Below are 18,368 nucleotides of genomic sequence, written 5' to 3' on the forward strand. Positions count from 1 at the left end.
GACATGACATAATGAAGTTCATACTAAGCATCAAAATGTGGTAGAAAGGTCATTTTAATGACTTTGAACATGGCTTGGCTGTTGCTACAGGACAGACAAGTATTACAGAAACTGCTGATCTACTCTGCAGACCTTCCTGCACAACGTTTGGAGAGCAAAAAGAGGGGAAAAAAACTCAAACTGAAGTTCTCTGAGTGAAAATGCTGTGCTGAATCCACGGTTTAGAGAAGAATGGCCTTTAGGGGCGGCTGTAGCTCAGAAGGTAGAGCAACTGGGAGGTTGTTGGTTTGATTCCCTTGAACCCTGCAGTTGCTCCTGGTGTATTTGTGTGAAAATGTTAGATAGAAAATGCTTGAAAAAAGTGCTTGTATGAATGAATAGAGTGTATTGTATAAAGTGCTTTTAGTGCTCAAGTATGTATGAGCCTTCAAGGTGACAGGAAAGCAGCAAAACCCTAAATAACCACTTGTTACAACCAAGAGATGCAGAAGAGCATCTCTGAATGCACGGCATGTTGAATTTGCAGAAGTGACATTCTTTGCAGCTAAAAACAGGAAACATATATCTGTATTTATGTGTATATATATATATATATATATATATATATATATATATACATACATACATCCACCCATTCTCTTCCTAGCCTATCCCAGCTGTCTTGGGCGAAAGGCACCAGTCTGTTGGCTAACACAGACAGACAACCATTTGCACTCACATTCACACCTATGGGCAATATAGAATCACCACACCAATTAACCTAACCCCACTAATGGCATGTCTTTGGACTGTGGGAGGAAGCTGGAGTACCACCATCGTGCTGTCACATATATATATTAGAGATGGCACGATACCACTTTTTTGTAATAATGGATTGCATTTATATAGCGCTTTTCTAGGCACCCAAAGCACTTTACAATTCCACTATTCATTCACTCTCACATTCACACACTGGTGGAGGCAAGCTACAGTTGTAGCCACAGCTGCCCTGGGGTAGACTGACAGAGGCGAGGCTGCCATATCGCGCCATGGCCTCTGGCCATCACCAGTAGGCGGTAGGGTAAAGTGTCTTGCAACGCCCAGGACAGAGAGAGCAGGGGGATCGAACCGGCTCATCTGTAACCGGAAGGTTACAGATGAGCCGGTTCGATCCCCTGAGCCACAGTCGGACGGTTTATGTCCGATACTGATATCATAAATTTGGATATCTGCCGATACTGATATGAATCCGATGTAGTCTATTTTATAATTAATAAAACTGTTTTTTTTGTAAATATCTTGCTGCATTTTGTATACGTTCATACTCAAATTTAAAAAGACAAAACACTAAAGCTATTCTATTACACTTTTTGTATGCAAAAAATACACTGCGCCCAAAATATTTTGCAGTTCAGCAATACTAATCTTTTTATTTAAACTTTCAGCAGAATTTTTAATCTAAGTATTAAAAGTAATATTCAAAAAGCAATTTAAAATTCAATGGTTTCTTGAACATGACAATGAGTTCACTTTACTCATACAGCCTCCACAGTCAGAAGATCTCAATCCAACAGCACACCTTTGGGATCTGGTCGAACAGGCGATTCTCATCATGGGTGTACAGCTGACAAATCTGCAGCCACTTTACGTTGCTTTCATGCCAATATGGACCAAAGTCTCAGAAGAATGTTTCCAGCACCTTGTTGAATCTATGCCATGAACTAAAAAGGTGTACCAAATGAAGTGTCTGCTAAGTGTAAGTGAATGCATGTTATGTTGTAAGTTAATGCAAACAGGTTGCCAGATAAATGTTAATACCATAATATTCATGTACAAACACACACACACACACACACACTATAATTCGGATTCTTTCCCCCTCAGCTAGCTTCATATCATAAAACACTTTGGTAGCTATTTGGTATTTAAGGGCAATATTTAAATTCCAGTTCCTCTTCATTAAACGGAAAGCGCAGATTGTAGTTTTTAATTGATATATATATTTTTTTAATAACTACAATACACTGAAAGAGTTAACTGTTATCAAGTCGTCAAGGGAGACTATCCTAAACTCCAGTTCAGGTTTTCCAAGCAACACCTGCTAACCGAGAAATTCAATTAAGGGCTCCTCTTCCCACTTGGAGCCGGTCTCCAGGGCAGATCTTCCGGCCAACTCGCCCTGTAAGAAATTAGAAAATGCTACAATAAAACCTGAAAAAACTGAAAAAAAATGTGGGAACTTTAATAATGAAAGCTCTCACACCGGCCACCGTAAGCACACTCACACCTCCCCTGAGTTGGAAGTCACCGAGAGACAGCGAAGTAGCACAGGTAAGAGTTTTCCTTTTGCTCTCAACTATACAGCACACGCTCATTTCATCTCCAAAACATATCACCCCGCGCTGAAAAGGACATCAAAGTGTCCCCAGCTCCAGCGGGGACACCAACAAATAGCATTATCAAGCAGTATTTAACGTCGTAGAAGCGATACTGTAGGATAGAGAGTTGATGTGAGGACTGTAAACACGGTGCGAGCAGCAGCCTCGGTTACAGCGGCAGCGCCGACAGCAACAGCGGCAGGTCTGGAGCGACTCCACACAGTCCGACTGAACCTACTGTACCTTTGAAAAGACGGCGAGGGGTCCGGGCTTTCCTTAAAATCTGCTAGTTCACACAGCGGTCTCATTTTAAACCGTCTAAAGAAGATAAGGAAACTGCAAGCAAGCAAAAGCCAGCCCCCGTTTCAAAGTTGAGACAGAAAGGTGTAACTTTTTCCTCCCCATAAGTTTGTACTTTTTCTTTTTTTATTGCCCAGTCAAGGTGAGCTCGAGTCCTCCCTTCCTCAAAATATAAAAAGAGGACTGCGTGAAAACAGAACTGACACGCGCTATTTTCTTTATTATTTAATCAGCAGTTTTGGACGTACAAGCTATCATAGGCTGTTCCTGTTAGTTTGCACTTATCCAAAAGTGCAACAATGAGAAAAACCCCAACAAAACATAACAAAAAAGGCACAAAAGAGCGACTTCATCGCCGAAATTCCCGCTTTTAAAGTCGAGAAAAACTTAGTGAAACTCCTTGGCTGCCCCTAAACAGGTAGTAGCCTTCACACAGTATCATTTACTGTAAATAGAGGAACTGCTATAAATGCAATCAATATTCAAAGCCCGAATTGCGGAAGTTCTGCTTTTGAAGTTTGGCTGTGAATTACTTTTTTTTTTCTTTTCTGTATATTGCATGGGTATAAAGGTTAATTGGGGCCATAGTGTCTGATTTTAGTCACAACTGAAACCTGCAAAGTGCATCACCCCATCAGACCTTTTCTACTTATTAATAAGTATTGTTTAACGTTGTAAGGCTTCTTACCGATAATGTAGTTTCAGCTATTGGCAGGTCTGACACCACACACCACTAAACTATATTTGCTATGGTAAAAATAATGCAGTTCCTGCTCTCAGTGACTGCATGGGCTTTCTGACTTCCACTTACTGTCGAACAAACAATCTGTTTTAAAACACTGTGTGTGTTTGGTTAGTTGTGATCTCTACAAAACACCACTGTGATGTGAGATTTAATTTAACATGGTTTTGTAAAGGGTCACTGTTTGTTCTCTTGCGCATTTATAGATGTCTTTGCTGTGTGCTTGCCACTGTGTTTGTTATTGTTCTCAGGGATGATGAGGAGGACAGGAATAGATCACTGGCACTTTAAACCCGGAGTTCTCATATTCTCGCCGGATCTTTCTCCTTTGCTAATTATTGTGTTGTTTTCAGAGCAAATATGTCATATCCATGGCGACCAGGCAGGTTTATTGTCTCTCCCGTGCAATAGCACAAAAGTAATTAATTACCCCCCCCCCTCCCCCTTTTTTTCCTCTCTCCCTCCTGTCTTTGGTTAAACAGATCATTCAAGGAAAGCCATCTTCTATATTAAAAATGCCACTGATAGTACAACACAAGGTAAACATGAAAAGTTTTTTCTTCCCAGGTTTTTTTATCCTTTGATTGTGTGTGTGTGTGTGTGTGTGTCCCATAGATCACTAGTAGATGAAATAATTTCATCATGTGAAGAGATGCATTATGCACACAGTGTGTGCTTTTGAGGTATTTTCCATAATACCCTCATGATGCAGCAGCTGTGCAGCCTAACTGTTGCAGATGTATTCATGCATGCAGAGCAAGCACACACTTGGCACTTAAACAAGGCAAGCTTAAAAAACACATGCTTAGACATGAAATTACATAGCATTTTGCGTGTTTTGAGTACCAGTCATTAGCCGGTCTATATGCGAGTTCGCTTTACTGATGTCTCCTGTTTTATGAGCATACCAAAAATAAAAACCAACAGCAGGTGACACTACAGAGTACAGCAGTTCACCTCGGTCCATCGCAGGGCTAAGGTAAAATAGCTTTTGTACATTCTGTGCAAAGAAGAGCTGCAAAGTGATCAGCTGAAGCCGTTTCCAACTCTTCCGCCCCGTGTGCTCCCTCGGTGCCGCTCTCAAGTGTAACGGCATGTGCCTGCTGTCTGGAGGTCCATCTTTAGCTGGACACCAGCCAGCCTTCACTGTCAGGCCGGTGGCGCAGGTTCTCATCTCTCTTCGGCATTGAAGAGACACTGCAATATCCATATGTCAAACATACTGCCCTTCCTTCCCTGCTTCTCTTTCGCTCTCCTCTCTGCCAGAGAGCTAGACAGAGATGATAGTTGAGATGATAACTGTCCATTTGTGCGGTTTTAATTGCAAATTCGCTTTGTGTGCTTAGTTCAGTATTTATGGATGCGGTGGGCCTTTCGTTTCGGGTTCTCCGTCTCTAAAATGGACTTGAAATGTTGCCTGTAGTGCTGAACCCTTGGTTCACTAAAATGGTTGAGAATCTCATTAGTTAATCAGTGTGCGATGCCTCCAAGATTCTTATTGCTTGCAGCTCTATCAGTCAGTGAAATGCCTCATGTCTCATAAGTACCCATCTGCATCTGTCAAGGGGTGTGTAAAATTAAACCCATGTGTATTCCTCTTCTGTATGACCTTGGCTGTGGACCTCGGGTCTTTGATGTCAAATAAGCATCTGTAATCCCAGGCTGCATTCGACAGGCTTCAGGAGCTATTACTTTTGTTTCCCCGGCACCTAAGCTTTATCAATTGCCCACAGTGTAATGATTTTTGTATACATATTCACACTACCACAACCATAGTGTTTTCCTTGTAAAAATACACTGCCTTCAACACATACTCTTACACCGGCACAAATAGCACACATGTTTTTTTAATCATCATTATTGTTTTTATTTTAGTGCTGAGGAAATGTCCTTTTTGCATGCTTGATCAGCCAGTAGAGAAATCCAATATAATGGAGGTTCAAGGTGAATTGCATCCCGTGCATCTCCCCCCACCCCCCCCCTCCACTCGACTGAAGGAATATTCTAAAGCAAAATAAACAAATCACGCAGACAACAGTAATATAGGGTTGATTTTGAAGGCATGAAATAAGTATCGATTAAATCCTGCAGTTCATAGATGAAAATGGCCTTTTTGGTAATTTGTCCTGGCTCCTTTCAATATGATGGAGAAAGAGGGAGAGAGGCATGGACTGGGGAAAAGAGAGAGACTGCAGAAAGGGTGGAGAGCGGGAGCAGAAAGAAGAACAAGACGAGCGAACAGTGAGGAAGAGAAAGACAGAGAGAAGAAGAGCCTTCACAGAGTTGAGAAAGGGACAAGCTGCCCCTTTCCGAGCTCATTATCATTCTTAATAAGTCTTAAGGAAAGAAGGAGCATTGAGTGTAAATGCACGGTAATCCTTACACTGGCCAAGGTTAGTAGGGACGTCAGCACATGCGCACCGTTCCCAGCTGGCCACTTTGGGACAGGGAGGGGACCAGAGGAGCACAGTTAAGGATAGATGTTCAAGGAGAAAGTGAGGACGTTTAGACAGTGCATAAAGGTTAGGGCCTTTCCCCCAGCCTGTAGCTTTCCAGTACCTGCACCACCTGGCAATTAATGAGTAAACAGTTCTGCATCAGACTTAAAACAGCAGTGTTTGGGCGCTAAGACTTGGCGTAGGCTGGAATTTTCCCCAAAAAGAACAGTTAAAAGGTGACAACTAAGTTTTTATTAAAAATTCAAGTGGAATACCTTCTGCTTTGGGGTTCACGTCTATATTTGATCTCAGTGTAACTGTTGATTGCACTGCCTGCCTAATTCACTGTTCTTTGGGTATGGTCCAGAAACAGGCATTATGATGAATTAGATGAACTGGTGACCAATTAACTCATTTAACAAATTGCCAGCCACTTGTAGGGGTTGTTCAACCACACTGCTTTAATGGAAATCCAATGCAGTATTTATTTATATACTGTACCAAGTTTACAGTCCAGTGTTCTGTCACCCTATACATTATACAGTGTTAGTAATATTAAAGTATTCCTTTTCATTAATCAAATCAGTTGTGAGACATGTCTGGCACATTAATCTTAGTCCACATTAGGCCACACAAGAAGGTGATTTTTATACTCGGATTAATTAGCACAGAGAGTGTTTTCCTTACTGTTGCATTAGCAAAAAATGTGGCAAGAGCCATTACCAGAATGTAATGACATTGACAAATTGAATGAAGGACATTAAAACGTCTGAAAAGACTTTCTAAGTCACCACTGCATCTAATAAGATTAAAAAAAGCTCAACCAGTATGAACAAATGTCACTGATCTATGCAGTACATTCAGTAGTTTTTGCGCAAACATTATCATCCAGCTCAAATTGAGCACCAAACTGCAATAACTCAATCAGGCCAGCCAAGAACTGTAGACACACCTGTGAGTCATGGCGCAGGGCAAAGTAGTGCATCTAAATCGAGGCCCTAGCGTTAGCTCTGAGCGCTTGGAAAGCAGAATAAAGGGGAAAAGCAGCCGCAAGAGCAGACAACAAATTGGTAATTAAATTAAGTACTCAACGGCACTCGCCTTTCTTCATTGCTTCACTCAACAACGTAACAACAGCCTTACTGCACATGTGTAAGTGACTCAGTCTAACTTACTGGGTTTATTGTGGGAAGTGAGTCTCTCCTGCTTTGTGAGAGAAGGAGCTGCCGCTACAGAACAGTGAATCCCATGAGCCATGCAGTCTGTAGATAAGCTCATGCTGCACTATAGTAGTTACTGAAAGTCTTTCACTGAAGAGGAAGAGTTTTTGATGGGATATCATTTCTCATTTTTAAATATGGTTATTGTCAGTGCTGGTATATTGCGACAGCCCTGTCAGCTGCTTGTGATGTGACAGAATTGGTCTCTGACCATAAATGTGTAAAACTGTCATTAAAAAATGGGAACAGATTTTATTTCCTCAGCTAAAGTAACTAATCAAGAATAGTATTTGTAATGGTATTTAGGTGTCATAGGAATCTTCAGTAATTATTTTAAATTTGGATTCAGAATTGATCATCAATTCAAAAATATTTTTATGACATAATTTATAAAAACTGCATTTATAAAAAATTTAAAATTATGATCGCTCAAACTTGAAAGCATGCTGTCTGCTCCTAAACCTGGCTAAGCAGATTTTAGTCCTTAAATCTGCCAGTGATTGAAAGTGATAGTAAAAATTTAACAGAGAAAATGAAACAAATCACCAACTGAAAAGCAGAACAAAGTGCAAAACACTTGCAGTGGTGTCTTTCAGAACACGCCTTCTTTGAAGAATGACTGCAAACACAATATCCTTTCTGGCCCTGACATGTGGCCCTACCTCTTTGTTTTGTGCAGTATTTAGTATTTCATAATACTAAAACAAATTAAAAGTTACCAAACCGTCATTAACAGCACAGCGAGACAAGGTTTTGTTCCTAGCAATTTTAAGCATGCTGAGGTAATTGCATTCCTTAAAAGAACCCCCTAAATAATCTTGATTGGGGTTTGATTGATTTTGGCCTATTTTGAAATTGATTCAAATGTATTAGACAAAGATGTATAATGTCCATTCAAATCCTTATAATGCAAATTTAACTCAAATAAGCAAGAGAGACTCAAAAGAACTTAATTGAAACTGCTCTTTTAAAGATCTATAATGGTCTTTTAATAGCAGCTGTTGTAGGGCATTGCTCTGTGCTCAGAATGCTTTATCTCACTTCTGCCTTTGATAGTGTTGGTCATAATATTTTACTTAATATGCTTAAGGTTTTGGCTGGTTTTGGCTCTGTATTAGATCGGTTTTCCTCCTAATTATCTGGAACTTTGTTGGTTAAGGTGAGCAAGTGCTCCCCTACCACTGCTTCACTAATTTTTGGGGTTCCACAAGGATCAATCCTCGGTCCGTTATCATTTTCTTTCTACATTCTTCCGTTAGTTAGCATCATTCAGCCTTTTGATTACATTTCTTATCACCTTTATGCTGATGACATTAAGCTGTATATATCTTTTAAGCTTCACCAACTGGATAGGCTGTCCACTCCAGTTGATTGTTTATCCTGGATTAGTGACTGGCTTTCCAACAATTACCTTGTTTTAAATTCCAGTAAGGTTGAGACCATGATTATAGCTCCTCCTGAACTACATCCAAAAATCAGTCAAGTGCTTGCTTCCTTCTGCTCATCTGAGAAGTCCAGTGCTCCTAATCTCAGTGTGATATTTGAGTCTTCTCTGGGTCAAATGTAAAATCTGTCTCACGTTCTTGCTTCTTTCATTTATGGAAATTTCTAAATTGCGAGCCATAGTCTCCCCATCTGAAATGAAGAAAATTATTACTGCATTTTTATTGTTGCACCTAGATTACTGCCCTGTTTATGGGCTTAGATAAATTGTCTCTTTCAGGCCTCCAAGCTATACAAAATCCAGCAGCCAAACTATTAATGCATTCTAGTAAGTGAGCTCACATTACTTGTATTTATATTCTATACATTGGCTTCCAGTAGGTTTTTAGATTTGTTTTAAATGCTTTCACTTCAGCTATCGTCAGCTCACTCTGTGACTCTTTTAAAAAGCAGTTGAAAACCTTTCTGTTCAACTTTTTGTTGACATTCTTTTGTTATTACTGTTTTTGTTTGGCAATTTTTTCATCTGTTGCCTGTTAAACATCGATTTGTACTGGTGTTTGCTGTGTTTTAACTTTCTATTATAGTTTATGTTATTTCTGTTATAGTGTTTTGTGATTACTCCTAGTTTTTATTTATTGCATTTTACAATGACTATATGTCTGTGAAAAGACACCTTTACTTGCTAAAGGTCTGTATTTCTAAAATGATCATTGAGGCTCTCTAATAGGGCTGCATGACCACCACCACCTGAACAAGCAGCCTTATGTGGGTGGTAGTTTGGAGAATAACTCTTGTTTGTAAATGCTGGTTTTTATTGTTGGATTCAGCAGTTTTCTTTTTGTGAATGTGATGTTACAGGTTAAAAAACAAAACAAAAACATTTTTGGCATCTGTTAATTCTTTTTAAAAGCACAAGATTACAATTGCGATTTCCCCCCCCCCCCTTATCTTTTCATATATCCAACAGTTTACTAACAACAAATGGCGTACTTAATCAGATTTCTCGCTGAAGAAGTTCACAAAGTGTTCAGCAACTTGAGACAAGAGTGAACATCAGCTATTTATGGAAATAAACTTCTAGATTAACATGCAAAATAAAGCGTCCTTTGTCTTTGTTTATTTTCTATGTATTTTTAACTTGAAGATGCCAAACTGTTCTTTGAATGAATGTGGTTTAGTAAGAACGCAGCTGGATAGATAGTCCCTTGTAACACGTTAAGAAGTGAGTAAACTTTTAATGAAAACTACACCAGGTTTACAAGAAACCGTTGATCAGTCACAAACCCTACAGTGCTGTTTCCACAGGCTAAAGGCAGAAAAGTCACCAGCATCAGTAAGTGGGCAAATTTCACTGGCTGACTGGCCACATTGCATCCCTGTGCATGTGTGGCTGCACTGAGTGGGTATTTTTGCCCTCACAGCCAACATAGAGCACTGTTTATTTGCAGTTTATACATAAGAAACAGTTCAATAAACTGCACTTTTCCTGAATAATTGCAAGAGTTATTTGGGCACGGTCAAGTTAAGATAACAAATATTATTCACAATTGTATCATTGCATTGGCTGTTTTTATGTGGAACTGGGATTCTCGGTCTGTGTCTGTGGCCAACTTTTCGCGTTCTGCGTCACATTTAAGCAGGTCTGTTAAAACCTGGGCGCTATTTTCCCATTTCCAATTGCAAAGAAAGTGGTCAGATACTGAGTACGAATGGTTTTATCAGAAGTCGCGAAACTTTGTTATCCAGTCTCACGTGGCAGTTCCATCTGGGTCATACGATGGTTAGGCCTAGCTGACATTAGGCAAAGCATAGAGTGCCAGTCTATTACAGACACAACAATAAGCATTGGTGTCCACATTCACAACTATTTTCAATTTAAGGTCACCACTGAACCCTACATCCATGTCTTTGAAAACAGGGACCGGAAGAGCATAAAACTTAAAGAACGTCCTTAGCTAAGCAACAGGTCTGAACCCCGAATATCCTTGTCATGAGTCACTGGTGCTAACCACAAGTGTTTGTGCCAACATTGTGCAAAAGATCCCTATAGAAACTGGTATTATTTTACTTAAGGGGAAGTCCCACTGCAAAATGAGAGTTTGAGAGAGCCGTTTAGAAATCTGAGTATTACACAGTTGGAGTATGGAGCGTATAGATCACAGATATAGTTTTCTCTATAACTGTAGTACAAAGAAAACAAATCTTAACAGAGTGCAGAAGTTGTGGCTAGTTGTGTTACAAGAGCATGAAAACATGGCTGCCTGTACACAGCGTCTTGGTGACAATAATATTTCAGTTACCATTTTAGCCAGGACGTCTGCTGGCTGTGAAATCAAAGAAATCCGTTGCTTGATTTTCATGAGAAACTGCAGACAGAGAGATAACGTTGTTTCTGTGTAAAGTTATCTTCTTGACTTAGCATCAGTAAATGTAAAAGCATGGCGGGATAATGTCAAAAACAATCTTAGAATATCTATTTGACCCTGTCGGTGGAGAAAACAAGCACTTTTATCTTGTCACAGACTGCTGCAGTTGAGGATTACATCGGAGACATTGTGTTCTTGCATCACGTTGGACCAATTCTGATAATTTTTGTGCCATTAATTATTTGAAAAATGAAGCTCCTATTTAAAAATAATGACATTTTTCTTTAAGATTGTTACGTAAGGTACTCCTTATGTTCCCTGTGTATTTAAATCTTGATGATAATTCCGCAGATTTTTATGGGAATGTTTTGGCTTTAGTTGTTCAAGTAGGGGAAATAAGTGAAACAAGCACATGAAATCGGAGCTGATGGTGTAGAATGGGTGTAACCTTTTGTCCTCTTTTGTCTTGCACAGTGTAATGCCATCTCTGTGTCTTTCTGTCATGTAAAAATGATTTACAAAGAGACAGATGCTCTCAGACCTTTGCTCATGAACCTACACGTTTAGTTCTATTTTTTGCCCTTTTAAAGGTTAGGCAGTGAAACGCGCTCCCTGCAACATGTCGGCCTCTTTTGATTGCTTTGATGTTGTTTGCTCTGCTCCACAGTGTGCTGAGCTCCCCTTATAGTGGACTAAAGTCTTGAGTAAAACAACAAAACAAAAACACCATTACGTTACATAGAGAAGAAGCTTGGAGGAACATGTTTACTTTACCATTCTCCCAGTGCGTTTGCATTTTAGCTTGCAAGGTTGGCAAACTCCTCCTTTACTGCCCCCTTCCCAGGCGCCAACCCTTCGACACCCTCAAGGAAGCCTTGGGAGGCAGAGAGCCATCGCCATGGTGATGTGAACACAGATCCCCCACACACCGGTCCATTGTGACTGGCGTGCGTTAAGGTGAGAGAGAACAAAATGTCACAGCAACAGGTTTTTTTGTATGTTTTTGTTTTTGCCTCAATTCCCAGTGGAAATGCACTCAGATCCATGTAACCCGTCACACTGGATGGACTGCTGCAGGGACTGTGGGAGTTAGGCAAACAGGCTGATTGGGGAAATGAATGGATTGGTGTCAAAGTAGACCATAATAAGTGCGTTTGTTTGTTTTCCTTCCTTCTGTAATGTTTAGCATCAGGGTAAAAACGCAAAAGCAGAGCCAGGGAGGAAGTTTCATTGTTTTTTATCGGAATAAATGTGTTTGCAAATTCTCCAAATGGGCACAACCTGAAGGGAAAACTGCAGGGTTTTTAATTATATAACAATAATTTATAATAAAAACATGCAATTGAAAAGCAGAATTTTGTTTAATTAGCTTCAGTGCTGAAAAAGTTGTTTCATACCGAGGTATTTCAATTTGCCTCAAATTTTATTCAGTTTAGTAGTATTTTGAAAAATAAAACTGAATAAATTAACCTTGGGAAAAAAAAGGCTTCCCCCTCTCTCTGACTTCTATACAAACACTTTTCGCTGTGAACAAATTGAAGTCCTGCTGGGGCCTTCGCAATAAAATAAAATGGTTAAATTGCATGGGATCTGCTCCTTGGATTGAAGTGCACAGTTTTCCTGTCAGATTTGTGGTAAATATAAAAAGCAGTAAATATCAGTCTCTTGAAGACCCTTGGGATCCCGCGGTCTAACGTCCTCCACGCTTCACTGTACTTCTGCCATAATAGCAATTCTGATCACCTCATGATGCCCTTTGAGCCATCATTTTACTTTGACCTTTGACCTGTCTCGAGGATGGCTATTGGTTGCCGGCTTCAGGGAAGGAACGGTCATATAGATGATGTGTTACTGAAAATGTGGAGCAGATTTTGCCCTCAACCCTGAAGAAGATGTGGGCTGTGTACTATGACAGGTCCAGGGTTGCCCTCAGTCCCAGAGGTTGGGAGGGTGGGGTCAGGCTGAGCCAGAGGACACAAAGGTGACTTCAAACACACAACCCTAGCGTCTGGTGTAATGTCTAGGCCTGCTGCCCTCTGCTAAGGGTAATACCACCCCATGGCTCCTGTGGCATCAAATGCTAAAGTTATTGTCTTCTCTCAGAATATCCACATATGCATTACATACATACAGTAGAGCTGTTTTGTTTTGGAGTCAGGGCCAGTATGCAGTGCATACCGCAGCTCCCCCGATAACCTGTTTTATTATGCAAGAACCTGAAGTCTCATTAATATTTGTTGATATGTAGCTATAGCAGTCAGGTCTTTTCATGCCAAGTCTGTAAGATGCTGTCATCTCTGTTCCCCGAGCAGATGCAAAGGTGCAGGTCCTGAGAGATTCTTTTATGTTTGGAGACCTCTCCTTGCTCCTTTGACTGCGACCTCAACCACAGCGCAGCTCTGTCTCAATCAGCTCTCTGCTGTAATCCCACTTCAGAATTCCTCTTGGCTAAGCGAGTAAATAAATTTTTCAGCATTTATTAGAATACAGCTTGCCAGAAGGGACTCCTCTCTCCTCTCCTATTGCTGCTCCAGTAATTAGCAAATTGATTAGGAGAACTTCAACACACCTCCTTGGCTCTTATCTCCCCATTCTAGGACAATATTGCTGTGCCATGGGACAGCGTAAATATTTTAAGGGAAACCCTCAGTGATTCTCATTAAATGGCTGTGGGGCAGAGCAGCTGTCTCCTGCTGAAGGTCCCAGCCAATTTTCTAAACTATGATTAAAGAAAAGTTTTGGATTATTTAAACATGCTGTGTCCTGTGGGTTTTTGTTTTTTTTCCCAGTCCCACTGACGACCTCCGATTCCCCCACCCGTCTGTGCCAGGACTCCTCCTCTCCCTTTGGATCTATTAGTTTGAAATCGTTTGGGTGATGACTCTTTGAAAGCTGTGGTCATTCTGGGATGCCGCGTTCAAATGCAATGTAACAAAGACCTCTCTTTTATGCACAAATGCTAATTAAAATTTTTACCCCCCATCCCCGAGCTGCAGAGGGAAAGACTTGGTAGCAATTTGGCAGATAATCAAATTGCATTTTAAATGGAGCCGTTTAAAGATGACTAGGGTCTGCTCACAGGAAGACACAGTGGCGCAAATTAAGCTCGAATAAGCTGCCATGTGCACCGAGGAACAATACAAGGAAATTCATGCAACAATACCATAATGCATTTATGTTGTTAGACAACATGCAATGTTTCATTTATGTTTTCTTTAATTAGTTAGATTTGTTTTCTTAGGCAGGAATTCAGTCTTTCTTGTAATTATTGTTATTTCCCTCTTGTTCACTGACATTTTTACATAATGTGTACTTGCAATATGACCAATTGCTGCAAAAATGCTAATAGGACATGATTTGTTAATGGATGTTGTACCTAGGAAAAAAATGTTCTTAATTTTAGATTTTCAGCTTGACAGAAATGGCAAACTGGGTGGAAAATGCTGTCAACACCTATGTTTGTCTAGAAAATATGCGCTTAGAAGCTGTCCCCCCACATTTGGTATACATCATTAAGTTCTTCGTGGCCAATCAAACTGTCTGTTCTCACAGCATTCCAGTACATATTAGTGACATCTCGTTAGCAGAAAACAGAAAACTGACACAAAAAATTTGGGAAACAGGCCTGAATTGTTTATCTCTCAGAATAAGTTAAAAGTGTGATTCTCATGAAATGATAGAATCAGATCAAACGTGCGGCTCCCAAATCCTCGCTCATCCTCGCCTTTTGTGTGCCTGAAAAACTGAAGGCACCAAATGATCTGCTTAGTTTTCAACACTACTCATTTCAGAGGCCATCTTTCCTGTAAAGTTAGCCATTCATCACAAGGCCAATACAGCCATCACAGTGCTTCATATCCATAAAACCCCATTATGGACAGCACAACAAGTGATGCTTGACTTGTAAGTTTAAAGGGTTCTTAATTGGCTGTGATTTGCTGGCTGTACAGCAGTGACTGGAAGTGGCATAATGATCCTCTGTGGATGATACATTACTTTTCTGCCAAATTAATGCACCTTAATGCGGGATGTATTCATACTCCTCTCTTTTATTATTAGTCCTTTATTTATCCAGGTAAAAAATCTCATTGAGATTAAAAATCTCATTTTCAAGAGAGACCTGGCATCATGGCAACAAAAGTCAAAATACACATACCACATAAGTATATAACATTTAAAACAAATACAATATCCCATACCAACACGTGTAAAATATACAATAACAGAGTTATTGTAAAAGAGTTATTCTCTCGTTCCTTTAAGACAGACTTAAACTCCCCCAATATAACCAATTCTGATCATTTCAGTTCCTTCTGCAGATTATTCCAGGAAGCAGGGGCAGCGTATTTAAAAGCCTTTTCCCCCAATTCTGTTCTGATTTTTGGGACAATCAATTGTATGATATTGTGAGAATGAAGGCTGCATTGGTTGTGGTTTTTACACATATAAACACATAAATAAGATGGAACCAGCCTAAGGAGAGATTTATAGATAAACATCAACCAATGGGAGAGTCTGCGAATATGGAAAGATGGACATTTAGCAGCAGCATACAAAGAACAATGATGTACATGATTTCCATAGCCAGTAATAAAACGTAAAGCACAATGGTACACAGTATCCAACCTCTTTAGGTAGTGGGCAGGTGCATTCATAAAAAGCAGGTCACCATAATCCAATAAAGGTAAAAAAGTAGCATGAATCAAGTGTTTTCTCACTTGGAGGGAGAAACAGGATTGATTTCTAAAAAAGTAACTTAGTTTTAGTTTTAACTTCGACACAAGCCTTTGAATGTGAGTTTTAAATGACAAATTCTGATCTATAATGATCCCTAGATACTTATAAGATGTGACCATTTCAATTTCAGTTCCTTGAATTGTTTTAATCTTAGGAGACGTAGCTAACAACTCTTTGCCATTTGAGAATAACATGAACTTGGATTTCTCTGGATTTAACACCAACTTAAGTTAAATGGGACTGAACTACATCAAAGGCAGACTGCAGAAATTGCAGGGTTTGTGCTACTGAAGGGGATGAACAATAAATAATTGTATCATCTGCATAAAGATGAAATGCTGCATTTGACAAATTATCACAAAGGTTGTTTATGTAAAGAGAAAATAGCAATGGCCCTAATATGGAGCCCTGCGGAACTCCTTTGGATACTGGGAGAAAAGAGGAAGAAGACCCAGCAGCATGGACACACTGTTTTCTTGCTGACAAGTAATTTGAAAACCAACTAAGTATTTAAGCCTTCATCTGGGCATCATAACAAACGGACATAACAATGTCTTTGACCTGCACGCTGCAGGTTGCAAATGAGTAGATGAAATGTTGACCTCTGCCACTTTCACTAAAGTAAGTCCCTTGAGCTGTTTTACAGTGATTCGCCAATGAATTTCATGTTTTCGCTTTAGACTTGTGGTTGAAGGCCATGAAATACCAAAGCAGCTCATCTGTAAAGTTTTTTAATTCATTATTACAGCTTATTTTCAGCATTGTGGACCACTCCCAAAAAGCCCAGGGGAAACCAGAGTGCAACACAGAAAAATGACTCCCCCGCTCCCAATGAAGGACCAAAGCTAAATACCATAAGTACTTTAGGCTGTTCTCAAAAAGCAGTTCAAGATAGATAGATAGATAGATAGATAGATAGATAAGCATTTAGCAAACCACAAGTTAACCATTAACACCAGTCTGAATTTCATTTTAGGCCTAATTATAGCGATCATACATGGAGTTTTTTTCATTTTTTTAATTTATGCTTTGTTTTTTTCCTTTTGAAGATTTCCCAAAATCCACTTTGTTTTTGTAAACATGCCTGTTTTCGTGCTTAAAAAAATTAAAAGCACGCAAGAGTTGTATTGTTTTGTAAATGCCATAGAACTCCTATTGGAGCCACACAATCCCTCTCTTCTGATGTTGATTGACAAACATTGTTGCAAACTTAATGGCACAAGAGGGATTTAATTGATCAACTGAATGACTGATCATAAAACTGCAGTCAATATTTGGCTGCAGCCTTATTTCCCTCTGAGCAGCAGTGTACCAGGATGTCTGAGATGTATGGTTAGACACACAGTGATGGCAAAACACATATTTACACTTCTTCTCTCACTGAGCGTGATGATGTTGCTCCTGTTTGCCGTACAGTAAATAATATCCCACGCTGTTAAAATGAGCAGCCTTAGTGTATTTATTCAGTTGGAGCAAAGGGTATTGGTTAAAGCTGACCAACTTTTGAGTAGTTGGGATGGAAATCTCTCTAATTACTGTACTGTGTGGATTCTCTGGTCCCCGTCCCTCGGATGGTATTAAAAAGTCTCTTTTATTTATAGAAGTAAAATTTTAGCTTCAGAGACAATAGGTTCTGTTTTACGGTACAGCAGACTTTATCTTTTTAATAAAAATTCCTGACTTGGTGAAAGTTTAATTAATAAGGGACTTAAAGCTAAGGGAATGAGCAAGGGAGTTGGGTCTTTAAGGGGCTACTTATTTTTCCATCTGGGCTATCCTCCAAAAAAACTGTCAATTAGTGCGTTAAGCTGAAGAGACAAAAAACGTCATTAGTTCTTGCAAAAAGAATAATGGGTTTTAAATGTTTTGCTTCAGGGGCAGGCCAAAAGCACAGTGAGCCTTATGTATTTTCATTTACTTCCTGCAATTATCAAGGTTTGAAGGAGGGATTTATTGTTCTAAGGTACATTACTGAGAAAGCAGACACAGTTTGTTGCTTTCCTCACTAAGTGTGTGCCTTAATTGCCTGAAATAAGACAAAATTCATTTTTTTCCCCTTTATAATTTTCCCTGCTGAATTGCTGTGCTAAATAGTATTGTCACTGAGGAAAGCTGGATGTCACTGTAAAAATGTGAGAGATGGATTATTTGATAATCCACTGAGTTGGTTAAGAAAATAGGCACTTCCAAACCTTCGTGTGGCATTAAGCCAGCCGTGCTGTAGTACAGGGGCAGGCTGTTATTTGGCCTAAAATAGTCCAATCAGTTTTTGTTTTTTCAATTTGGCTCCTGTGAATAAATTCATAAACAAATGAATCAAACTCAACAACAGGTGAAGTTTAATACTTACACCTAAACAAAGTTGGGTTGATTATTTTGTTCATTGGCATCATTTATATCATCTTTTGATTTAGTTTAAAGTTAAAAGAGTGTTTCAAGACATTGTTTCAGAGTGTGTTCATTATTTTATTATTCCTTTTTTCATCTTCAAGTTCTACTTTCATCCACTAAGGTCACCTGGAATCCAGCCGGGTCCTTTTTGTAATGAACTTTCTGCCTTGCAGATGGCCATTAGAAACGTTTTTTGTTTTATATATGTAGGTAGGAAGTGTGACATTGGCGCTTAAATGAGGCTTACATAACTGGTCAAACAGCAGAGGGGTTGAGGCACTGAGCCCAAAATATGTCATTGACTTGTGCCACACACAACAGGAGATGGCTTTTGCATCACAGTGTGAGTGCTAGTAAATGATTGGTTACAG

At 39.6% G+C, this 18,368-nt stretch overlaps 1 protein-coding gene across 4 annotated transcripts in view; it reads left to right on the top strand.

The window, feature by feature from the left end:
• Positions 1–2,111: 2,111 nt before the first annotated feature.
• The window catches only part of casz1 (castor zinc finger 1), a 170,392-nt gene continuing 154,135 nt past the window's right edge, over positions 2,112–18,368 (top strand). For 2 of the 4 annotated variants that reach the window (XM_084918122.1, XM_084918121.1), the window contains exons 1-2: positions 2,112–2,310; positions 3,882–3,938. The gene's annotated coding sequence lies outside the window, so the exon portion shown is untranslated. The remainder of the gene's footprint in view (positions 2,311–3,881; positions 3,939–18,368) is intronic. The other 2 variants (XM_084918124.1, XM_084918123.1) reach the window with 1 other exon arrangement.

This window comes from Perissodus microlepis, chromosome 20 (assembly GCF_051167445.1).
Source record: "Perissodus microlepis isolate ML-2025 ecotype Zambia chromosome 20, ASM5116744v1, whole genome shotgun sequence".
Taxonomy (NCBI): domain Eukaryota; kingdom Metazoa; phylum Chordata; class Actinopteri; order Cichliformes; family Cichlidae; genus Perissodus; species Perissodus microlepis.